Source organism: Python bivittatus, unplaced genomic scaffold (genome assembly GCF_059951505.1).
Source record: "Python bivittatus isolate LINGU-HERP-01145 unplaced genomic scaffold, Pbiv_v1 ctg000960_np1212, whole genome shotgun sequence".
In the NCBI taxonomy this organism is placed as follows: domain Eukaryota; kingdom Metazoa; phylum Chordata; class Lepidosauria; order Squamata; family Pythonidae; genus Python; species Python bivittatus.
Window position 1 is genome coordinate 20,038,871 of NW_028277124.1, and position 11,523 is coordinate 20,050,393.

Below are 11,523 nucleotides of genomic sequence, written 5' to 3' on the forward strand. Positions count from 1 at the left end.
TCTCCATCCCTAGACACACCTCTTGAGAATTTCTAACGCTTATGCAATAGAAGAATGGCTTTCTGAGCCCAAATACAGCTTTGAAACAGCTTCCCACCTGAGGTCAGACTAGTCCCCAACCTGCTGTGTTTTAAACGTGCATTCAATTTTTAAGAAAGTCCAGAGAAGGGATCTAGGATAAGTCAGTATCCCATCTTGGCCTCAGGTTTTCTTTTTTTTTTTTTTAGTAACTTTTGTTATTATTTTGGATCATTGTTTATCATATTTATATCTAGGTATGTATGTGTGCACGCATGTGATTGTATGTGGAGGTATCTTAACTTTTTTTTTTACTGTAGGAAGGCAATTTAAGCCACTTAGTGTCTGTTGGAGTGACCTATAAGCCCTACTAAATAAGGAAATGGCAGAAATCAATTTTGCCCAATCCGTTTCACTCAAGAAAACCTTTGATTCCCAGAGCAGGTTGTATTTGCCTAGAGCTGAATTGGATGTGTGAGTTCTGACCAAGTTATTCGGACAGTAATTAGGGCTCCGGACACCTTTTCATCTGGGCTCCACCCTTTGCACAAGGATGTATGGAGCTAGTCCTAACTTTGCTTCTCAGTTTGCAAGCTCAACAAACTGGTCTCTTACTCACACCTTTTAATAATGGAGTTTATACAGTCATAAAAAGAGTCCTGTTTCTTACCAAGCCAATGATACCGGAACTACCCAACTTTAAAATTCAGCTGAAGAGTTAAATTTTCTAACTATATCTTAGCAAAGAATAGGGTGACACCACATGCTTTTGTCCACAACAACAGCATGCAAAATATATTGCACCCTCCTAAAGGTTTTAGCAAAACATACACATTATTTTGGGGAAAGCATTTGATCTGTCGTTTTTAAAATAGGCAGTTACCAAAGAAAACAAGGGAAATATATCATAGTTACATATTTAAATAATAATGTCTTGTTTTAAGATGTATGTAAATACTGGTGTACACTTGAGATGGTCTGGAGACTTATTGAATAAACTGTTTAATTCCTGCAACAGGCAGAAGGAATAAACTTGAGGGACAGAAGGAAAAGCCGCTACCAAGAGAATGGTCAGATAAAAGAAACCTGAGTCTAGGGCAGAACTGTAACCCGAGTAAGCATGTCAGGCAAGATCCTCCCTAGTTCTCACAAAAATAAAGTGGAGGGGTGGGGGCGGGGGCGGGAGTGCATTCAGACCTGCCAGATTGTTACGATAGATCTAAAAAAATAAATAAAGTAGTATTAGCCTACATGACTTCAGTTTCCAAATCGGGTCTACCTCAAAGGGCTGACAATTATTAACTTAAATACCATAGAGAAAATCCTTTCAACAGCAAGAAAAGCTTTGAAGGAGCTTCTTCAAAGATTCTTGATGAATGAGAACATGCTTAACAATTCCAGAGGCAAACCTTCAGAATGTTAAGTCAGCAACTGCTCTATCTTAGCTTGTTTAATGGAAGCTCTACTTCAGTCCATTCTAGAACAAGACAGAGGACCCTGTAGTCCAGAATGGGGCCATATATATTTTTGATGGCCACTTTGGACATGGTTCCAAGGTGATTCAACTGGAGAGCCCCACTGAAGAGGCCCATAAAGCAATGCCATCCACCTCCACTTCTACAACCAAAAGGAAACAGACATGTTCCTTCATTTAGCCTCACCTCTGAAATCTTCTCCAGCATGTCCAAAAATTAGAAGAGGTTTCTATGCATGTTGAACTGCCAGAGTTTCAAAGGGAGGTAAAAGCCTCAAATGGAACTGTGCCCCCACTTCACCTGTGTCTCTGTGAGGCAAAGCACCACATCAAGAAGAAGCCAAGTTGCCCCACATAGGCTGAGCTCAGACTTAGAGAATTCAGAGCAACCAAGTTTTGAAAGTCCTGCATGGCCCACCAATCAACTTCCAGCATAAGCTCAAAGGCTACCACAAGTGGTGCCTGTAAGGGTTGGTTTACCGACTGATAAAGATTCAGGAGATAGCTTGGTAAATAGAGAGTTGCAAAGTTGTCTGTTATCTGCAAATGCCACTTCACAAGAAAGTTGTTAAGAAGAATCAGAGTACATCTCCACCCTAAGGTACTCCAGGGGATAAATTAGTTCTATGTGAGATAGAAGTCAACTGCAGAAATTCCTATAACCCTAACTTTCTGAGCTTCATGAATCTTGTTAGCAAGGCTCTATGAAATGCTTGGAAGAGTTGCTTAACCAAGTTAAGTGTTCAGTACAAAAGAAGCCATTTTATAGATACTCAACAACTGAAACAGATCCAAGTTGTTCAGTTCCATCTGCCCCTTGAAACCCTGGCAAGGCAAGTGATAGAGAGGCCTCCTGTTCCCAGTCTGATCCACAGCCCAAAAGAATACAAATCAGAAAGGGATTTTCCTATCAGAATCGACTTGTAAGAGTGTTGGTGTCTTAAGACGAAGAGCAAACTGTAGTCTACTTCCCAATAAATAGGACGGTAGGAATGCTCTAACTTTCAGGACCCCTCCAAAGGATCTGACATGTCCAAAGTCATGGAATTTTGTTTCTGAACATGATAACTGCAGCGAGATTATTGTATGCACCAAGATGGAAAGATTCGGTATTATCCACCATGGAGGAATGGTTGGTGAAAATGATGGAACTTGCTGAAATGGACAAACTGACTTCTTTGACTAGAGAAAGGACAATATCTACATTTATTGCTGAGTGGAAACCCCTTATAGACTTTTTGTGTGAAACAGGAAAAAAAAAATAAATGTATGGTTTATGGTTTGGATTATTCGATAGAATGGCTTATAGAAAGAAGAGAGGTATGTTGTAGCCATAGAGTAAGAGGTAAGCTTATCATTGTACTTTGGAAAATTGGAAACTACTTCTTTGTACCTTTTTTCTTTCTTTTCTATTTTTGTTTACCTTTTTCTTTTAAAATCTTATATAACTAAAAGGAAGGATCTGACATGACCCAGCTTCTGGGAAGCCTGCTGCCCATGTCAAATGAAAAACCACTGAAAGGACTCCATGACAGGTACAATTGCCCTTAAAAAGAAAGTTCCTTGTGATTTCAGAGCAGCAAGTCATTTCAACACTAACACTTGGGGAAAGTTGCTTCGCTGCTTTTGCCAATTTGCTGAGTGAAGCAATTTTCATCTTGGGCTTTCTCAGGCTTCCCAAAGGACAACCCTTCACTGGTGATGAAGCTCCTGAGTGCAACCAGGTTTGCTTGCAATTTCTACTCCCTTGCCACTCACACAAAGAGAGTATGTTCATCAAGTGGTTTAAAATTACGTGTCTGCAAATGTGTTGTGACCAGGCTAGTCATTTTTGCTGATGGATATAGTTAATTGTCTGATGTTTTTTAGCTCAGTTACTGCAGGGCATCCAGTGTCTTAAGAGCAGGGCAGTTTATGCATTTATGGAAATGCGTCAATTAACGGGCTCAAAGGAAGTGCATTCTGCACTTGCTCAGGGGCACTTTCATATATCCTCATTTCCTGTATCTCTGGGTGGGGCTCCTGCGCAGTAAACAAGGAAAACGTAGATTCAGTTGAAAAGCCTTTATAAAAACAGAGCTCAGCACTCAGTTGCAATCCACCGCTGTTACCCTCAACATCCAATTGATTGGATTGAACCCACTAGCCTAAACTTGTAGTTGGTCCTGTCTGCCAGCTCTGCTAAAGTAAGACCTTTGGGAAACAAGAAGACGGGGTCTTAAAAGAGAGTGCTAAAAAATAAAGATTTCAAATTCTGTTTCCCATCCTACCTTGCCCAGAAATCAGAATGCTGGCTAAAGGCTGCAATAAAATTGCAACTGAAATAAAGTAAACAATCAAACATGCCCAGGCAGGAAGGTATAAACATTTCATAGGAAATATTTTGCAGATCAAAACACTCAACTTGCCACCTTACCCAGGATGGGACATCTTGTTGGGTCTTAAGAAGTCTTAACAAAATGGCTGGTTCTGCACCCCTTCTGCACCTCTCCCAGCAAAGGGCTTTTTTAGGTTAGAAGCTGGGGTCATTGTAGGTCAAAGGTTACTAAAGTTCCCCGAGCAGCTGCTGAAACCAGTATAGCCAGTGGTGAGCTATACGTCTGGCCCTGGATGTTGCCCAGAGTAGGGCTACCAGACTGGGCTGCATTTATAGAGTGGGCCACCAGGTGGCAGCCAAGAGGCACTACTGCCACCTAACGGACAGCTGCATTTTTGCAACCTAGATCCCAAAAACGTAGTGTTTGGAAACCAGGCAGGAGAAAACACACTATTATTCTAACTCTGCATTAATGCGAGAAACTCCCCCACTTCCGTCAGCACCAGCAGTTCTAGAGCCCCGAATCTTTAGGGGAAGCCGGTCCCTCAACGCCCGTAAACCCAGCCCCTCTCCTATCCATTCAACCTCTCATCTCCCATTCCCCAACCCACGATATTCCAATAGATCCTGGTTTCTGGCAATGTACGGATGCAGCCCAAACCACGCCGTTCGTTATACCTTACCAGGATTAAGCACGCTCCTGGCAAGCCTCGGAATATGTTCGTACACGTACGTGCGAAGTTCCGATTTTCAAAAGAGCCCAGCGCGCCATCCGTGTATTTAATACGTCGAGAACTTTTGGCCCCGGCAGCGTTGCTGCCCCGAAGCGCAAAGGTGGCCCGTTCTTCAGCTCCCCTCCAGGTTAGACCACAGACAGGATCAGTCGGAAGCTGCGCGCCTCTTAACTAAAGAACCGCTCGTCTTTGCTAACTCGGCTTGACTTCTCCGCTCCGGTCCCTCAAGCACCCGAGTAAAAAGGCGAGTCAATTACAGCGCGGAGGGCGACCCGCCTGTTTTCTCTGGGGGTCGCGGGCGAGAAGGGAAGACCCCGGTCGGCCAGAAAGAGACATCGAAAGCGGCCGGCAGGACAAGCTCGGAGCGCGCCAAAGCTGCCCCCCAAGGCGCCCAGCCCACCGGCGCGGCTCTCTCCGCGCGCGCCGGAGCCTGGCGAGCTTTAGGGGCGGGCTCGGGGTCCAGGTGTTGCGGAAGCGCCGGGCACGGGCGCCGCCGGCAGCCGGGCAAAGCGGGCCGCGCGGGCGCAGCCCGGCTTCCCTCGCGCCGCCCGCCAGCTTACCTCGAGGCTTTTCGGAGGCGCCGACCTCGCGGGGGAAAGGAAGCGGCTCCCGGCGCGTCCCCGCCTTTACTTTCTCTTTCTCGCCTTCGCGCCGCTCCTTCCTGATTTGTTCCCGGCGGGGCACATCCTCCGCCCGGCCTGGGAAGGCGCCCCAGGAAGGGCTGTCCGGCCAGGCGGACGCCACCTAAGGCCAGGCGAAGGCGGAAGGGCCACCTGGAGCGGCAGCCGCCGCCGCCGCCGCCTCGCGCTTTCCGACGCGCAGGGCCGCAGCGTGGGTTGCGGGAGGCGGTTGCTGCTGCGGCGGGCGTGCGCGCTCAGGCGAGCTGATCTTTGCCGACGGGGCCGCTGCTTCAGTTCCTGGCTCTTTCGAGGCTGCTGCCTGACAGAAGTCCAACGGGTAGAGCTCCTCCTGGCCTGCGGGGCGAGGGCAGGGCAAGGCAGGCCGCGATCCGAAGCAGGCTCCTTAGCACGGGCAGGACAGAGACGCTCGATGGCGCGTAGGAGCTGCGCTTTGAATGGGAAAACTTTCAGAGATGGGTTTGGGGGGCTGGCGGCCTTCCCCTACCCAGGCTCCGAAATGAAGCCCACTTTCAGGGTTTGCGCAACACATTCAGCCTTAACAACTCGTGTTTGTGCAACCTTTTAACTCACACGTAGCCAGAGGTTAAAATGGACCATCTTATCAGGGTGTGCCGAAGCAACTGTTTGGGTCCAGCCAATCGACCCTAATTACCAGATTCGGGACTTGGTGCCAGGTGAACAGAACACCAAGACGAAAATCAGACTTTTTCTATCCACTTTATTTTAGAGCTGTAAACAAACTGGAGACTCCCAGCTCATGGAGGGAGTCCTGATTATGGATTTAACATAGCTTATATACTTTTTCTTCGCAGGATCCACGTGACAGTTTAAACAAAGAAACCGGTTAACTTCTTACAAACATCTGCAGCTGTTTCTTAGAAAATTATTTCACCAGGTCACTGTGACTTCAACCAAAAATGGGTTTTTGTGTCCTTCACAACCTCCTTCTGCCATACATTAATTATTACTCATTATCTATCTTAAACTTATCTTAACCCCACCCCCCTTCCTCTTATCCTATCAGGAGAATAACATTACAGGCTTATAGATCTTGTATGTTCTGTCAGTTGACCAAGCCATGACCCACCTCATCGGACAGACCATAGCTGGTCTCTTCCACCTCTGCCATAGGATCAAGGAAATCACAAATCATACAATTATTTTTATCTTCAAGGATACAATGAAATCACTAAATAATATAGTTATATTTAAAGCTTAAGGATTACAAAAACAAGCAAGAGGGTTGCAAGGAAGCCATAGAGCACATCATTATCTTTAAAAATTGCATAGGCATGTCATTGGGAAGGAATACATCACTCTTGACAAGAACACTGAGTAGAGTTTCTATCACAGATGCCCACATTCTCGTATGCCAGCCCACCACACATGTCCTCATATGCAGGTTCAACTTCCACATACTCGGGTTCATGATCAGATTCATCTCCCCTGCCCATTCCTACACAACCCTTTGCTGGTCAACTGACTTGGTGAAGTGTATTGTGTGAACTGTTAAAAAAACTAGTATTTGTGGCTGGCTTTTGAACGTCAGCGTCTGTTCCACTGAACTGTGTGGGATTGGCTTCCAAGGAATCCCAAAACAAGATTGCAGAGAACAATTTCACCACAGTTCCTTAAAAATAACTCTTCATTCAATAAAGCAATGTTTCTCAACCTTGGCAACTTTCAGACGTGTGGGCTTCAACTCCCAGAATTCCCCAGCCAGAACAGCTGGCTGGGGATTTCTGGGAGTTGAAGTCCACACGTCTGAAAGTTGCCAAGGTTGAGAAACACTGCATTAGAGTAACAGAATCAAGGTTTATTTGGAATGTCTGAGGATAGCATAGGATGAAGGCTGTATGTCAAAAAAGCTAATCATCATTTGGTGACCTACGCCTACCTGCGCTTTTGGAAATGCCCAAGCAGTTTAATGCTAAGGACAGAAAATTACATATTCAGGGCCCCTTAGGAGAATCCTAAGTGGTCTGCTCCATTATTTACAGCAGGTTGGATTCAAAGTAAAGGCTTAGGAGCATTGAGATAAGCATTATCAACTGTTCAGGGCTGCAATCAAAGTGCCTTGAAAGGCAGAGCTACAGGAAAAGGATCAAAGGTTGATCCAAGACAGCACAAGCAATCTAAGGTTGCGTTTAATCAGTACAAGACAGAAAAGCAGAAGAAATGCCCAGGCTTGAAAATCAAAGTCCATTCATGTATTTATTTTAAAGGAGAAAAAAACAGTACATTTTCCTGGGTTCCCAGATATTGCACTGCTAGGTTGGTGAAGTAACTGCCCACGTGAGCTTAATCCACAGAATGCCAGCTTTAAAAAATGCTCACAGCAGCCTTGAAAATGATGCCTTATAATTAAATAATAATTAGGGTAGAAGATGGACTCACATCTTGCCTGTTGTGCTCCATGCTTAGCTGAGCCAGGATTTACTCAGCCTGATGGTCTAGGTTTGTACAACATGCTAAACTATAAACTAACCACGCAAACTAATCATATATACAAAATGCCCCAAATGTTCCTCACAATTGTCACATCAGTCCTGCGGCTCTTCAGCTGGGCTACTTTCAGACACAGGTTTAGTGTTCTTTCGGAAGCGCGCTAGACCTACAGTCAGAAATAGCCTGACAGACAGGTCGCAGGCCTGTGATCTGTTGGGCAACATGAAAATAGCTAAACAAGCAATTCCAAGTGCCTGCCCACACTTGCCCGGCCCTTCCATGCCCAGGTTAGGAGAGTAATTGGTGGTTATTTTCCCACTGACAGCACAATGGTGGGAGGGGACTGATGGGAAGAGAAATTAAAGAGAGAGCATCAGTCACTTCACTTTTGGTCTGGCAGAAAAGCTGGGCCAAACAGCTTTTCTGTCAGGCCAAAGACTGCAAGAAAACACTTTAATGTGGTTGTCAGGCTATGCCTGTAGCCAACCACGCAACCATCTGAGTTGTGCTTTCCCTATGTGGACTTATACAGCAGTAATTTTGTTCTGCTGCACCGTATCCTATGTTCTTCATGGCAATGCGGCTTACAACAGTAGCAGTCACAGGTTGGTGGTTTTCTCATTTATTCCCACCCACCCCGCCTTAATAGAAAACCTTTGCAACTGAACCCACCTTACCTTCAGCACACCTTACCAGTGGCCATGCTGGATGGAAACTTCTGAAAGTTGTAAAGAGTCTCCTTCGAGTTGAACTCAATCCATTCCTGTTGCTTTCTTGGCAACCTTACGGACATGTTAAGGCATGTTATGGACCTCATCAGTGAAAGGATGTTGGCTGGCGGGGCCCAGGAGGAAAGCCTTCTCTGCCATTGCCCCCGTCCTCTGGAATATTCTCCCCCCACAGGTGCGGCGGGCCCCTACCCTCCCGGCTTTCCAGAAAGACCTAAAGACTAACTAAAGCCTGCCAGCTTTGTGGGGCAACAAGAGTTTGAACCAACCCTGGGGGTGGCTGGCCCTCCTAAGTTGCTCCTCGAGCATAATACTTTCTACTTACCATCAATCCTTGGAATATACTTATTATTTATTTAGGACTACTGTTATATTGTATTTTTAATTAATATTTACCTTTTCTGTAAACTGTCCAGAGTCGCTTTTGAACGAGATGGGCGGTGACAAATTTGATATATAAATAAAATAAAGACATAAATTGGATTGCCTCTGTCTTCTTCTGGAAAGTTTTTAAACTTTGCAGTCTAGCTCATAGCCCTGGGATCTCCTACTAATCTCCCATCCAAGTCATAATCAGGCCTAACTCTGCTTAGTTTCTAAGCCATATTAGGTCCTACTATTTGCTGAGATTTTGGACCATGTAATTCAGCAATATCTGGATGGGCTTAAATTCCTCATTCTGGAGATGGAGGATGTGTGTGTTTGCCCAACCCATCTCAGATTATTGTATTTCGTGCTTCATTACTAGTTCAAGTAATGTTCTAGTTCTGAACTAGTTCTCTATATTCTATGAACTTTCTGTTGACAAATGTGGCAGGTGTCAGTTTCCTTTCCCCAGCCACTCACGAAACAGACTGCACTGTTTCTAAACTGCCCTTGTGTTTTTTTTCGCTTGTATATTTTGTACTAAACTCTTGTTTGTTTTTACAGAACTTGCATATAGAAGGTTATTTTATTATGTGACTCCTATATAATAGTCTGCAGAAATGGGAACGGAGGGTGGATCAGATTTTCCAAGATCTTGCTCATTGCAAGGAATTGTAAAGGAATTAAGGTTTTGGCATATTGTAAATTCACTCCAACATTTCACTCATCGGAGTCAAAACAAATCTTAGAAAATTAGAAAGGAAAATGTGTTCCAGGAACCTGATTCAATTCTTATTTTGCAAGAGGGAGAAGTCAACATTATTTTAAGAGCTAACAATGTTCCCAGGCTGTTCTTAGTGTGGAAATATCAGCTGATAGCTATTCACCAGAGATATTATTATCTTATCTGGTTCTTTTCTGTGGTGCTTCTGTGCTAGCATTGTTCTTCTTTAAAAACCGAACTAGTAAAGATCGGCTTGAAATGGCATGTTAAAAACCTTTGTAAAGCATTTCCTTCAACATTCTGTCAATCTGGAAATTTTACAGGTGGAAAAAAAAAATGAAAGAGATGAATTATGTTAAGAACCTTCTGAGTTTCATCTGCTTAGCCTAAAGTAGTTTACATCAGAGCAGTGCACATACTTAGAGAATGTATATGTACGTGAATACAAAGCTGCTCAGTGTAGAGCATTTGCAAAAGACCATCCATACTTCAATGATAGTTCCTCATTTAGGAACAGCAGGATCTAGTTTCAGCAGGTTCTAGGTACAGAGCTGGGAAGATGCTCAGATGAGACCCTGAAAAGTCAGTTCTGATCAGAATGAGCAATACCAAGTTACGTGGAATAAGGCAGCATCCGTTGTATAAACTCAGTGAGCTAAATTGACATTTTTCAAAAGACAGCACGTGTCGTTGCTTGATAAAACTGCTTTCTTCTTAATTATCCCAGTGGAATCTGCAGTAGAAAGTTACAGCATGTTCTCCTCCTGCTCGGCAACCCATAACTGCCTTCAGAACAAAATTGGAGATCTGTAGCACTACAGAAATGAGTGGACTACATCTCCCAGCCTCACTCACTCTCGGCCCTTTTGTTTGGGGTTGCAGAGAGTTGTAATTCAGCAAGAGCTAGGGTTCTCTACTTCATTACACAGACATTTTTAAGATCTTAAGAAAGTGTACTCATTTTCTGCCCCACCTTGACAAATTCCTGTTTTTCTTCACTGACACTCAACCATCGCTTGCCCCCCTTGATTTCGGGTGGTGGTGTTTGTTTTGTGTTTTTGCAAACTGCCAAAGAATCTCATTTTTCCTCTGATTATCAGCATAAGGACACAGGAAATTATTCTGGGCAGCAGGAGATGTTGTAGAAAAATTTGGGCTCAGACTTCATTTATTTGGGCTCCAAGATCACTGCAGACGGAGACTGCAGCCATGAAATTAAAAGACGCTTGCTCCTTGGGAGGAAAGCTATGGCAAGCCTAGATAGCATATTAAAAAACAGAGACGTCACCTTGCTGACAAAGATCCGCATAATCAAAGCTATGGTTTTTCCAGTAGCAGTGTATGGCTGTGAGAGCTGGACCATAAGGAAAGCTGAGCACTGAAGAATTGATGCCTTTGAACTGTGGTGCTGGAGAAGACTCTTGAGAGTCCCCTGGACTGCTAGGAGGTCAAACCAGTCAATCTTAAAGGAAATCAACCCTGATTGCTCATTGGAAGGATCGATAATGAAGCTCAAGCTCAGATACTTTGGTCACCTAATGCGAAGAGAGATCTCTTTGGAGAAGACCCTGATGCTGGGAAAGATTGAAGGCAAAAGGAGAAGAGGACGGCAGAGGATGAGATGGTTAGATAGCATCACTGAAGCAATGAGCATGAAACTGAGCCAACTCAGGGAGGCAGTGAAGGACAGGAAGCCCTGGCGCGATGTGGTTCATGGGGTCACGAAGAGTCAGACGTGACTTAACGACTGAACAAGGTGGCAGCATTTGGTTCACCATGGCTGAACTTAAAAAGCTAAGGAGAACTGATTAATACTAGATCCGGAAACCAACAGCAATCTCATGTCTATATGCTAGATTGGGAAATCATTAGTGAGTCAGTTCTATGATTTATAGTTGCCGGAAATCAGCTCAAAGCAGGCTTCACTTTTTCTTCTGATGCCTGAAGAGCCGTCATAGCTATATATCCCAGGAATGACCAAGAACATAAGTCTGTCAGGAACAGCAGAAAAATAAGGGGCAGTGAAAGCAATGAACTTCAGACAGATACTATTGCTACTTTCCATCCCTCATC

At 44.5% G+C, this 11,523-nt stretch overlaps 1 protein-coding gene across 7 annotated transcripts in view; it reads right to left on the reverse strand.

The window, feature by feature from the left end:
• The window catches only part of ARAP2 (ArfGAP with RhoGAP domain, ankyrin repeat and PH domain 2), a 129,311-nt gene extending 123,598 nt beyond the window's left edge, over positions 1 to 5,713 (reverse strand). For 6 of the 7 annotated variants that reach the window (XM_088131578.1, XM_088131575.1, XM_088131577.1 and 3 more), the window contains exon 1: positions 4,493 to 5,097. The gene's annotated coding sequence lies outside the window, so the exon portion shown is untranslated. The other variant, XM_088131574.1, reaches the window with a different exon arrangement.
• Positions 5,714 to 11,523: the final 5,810 nt, after the last annotated feature.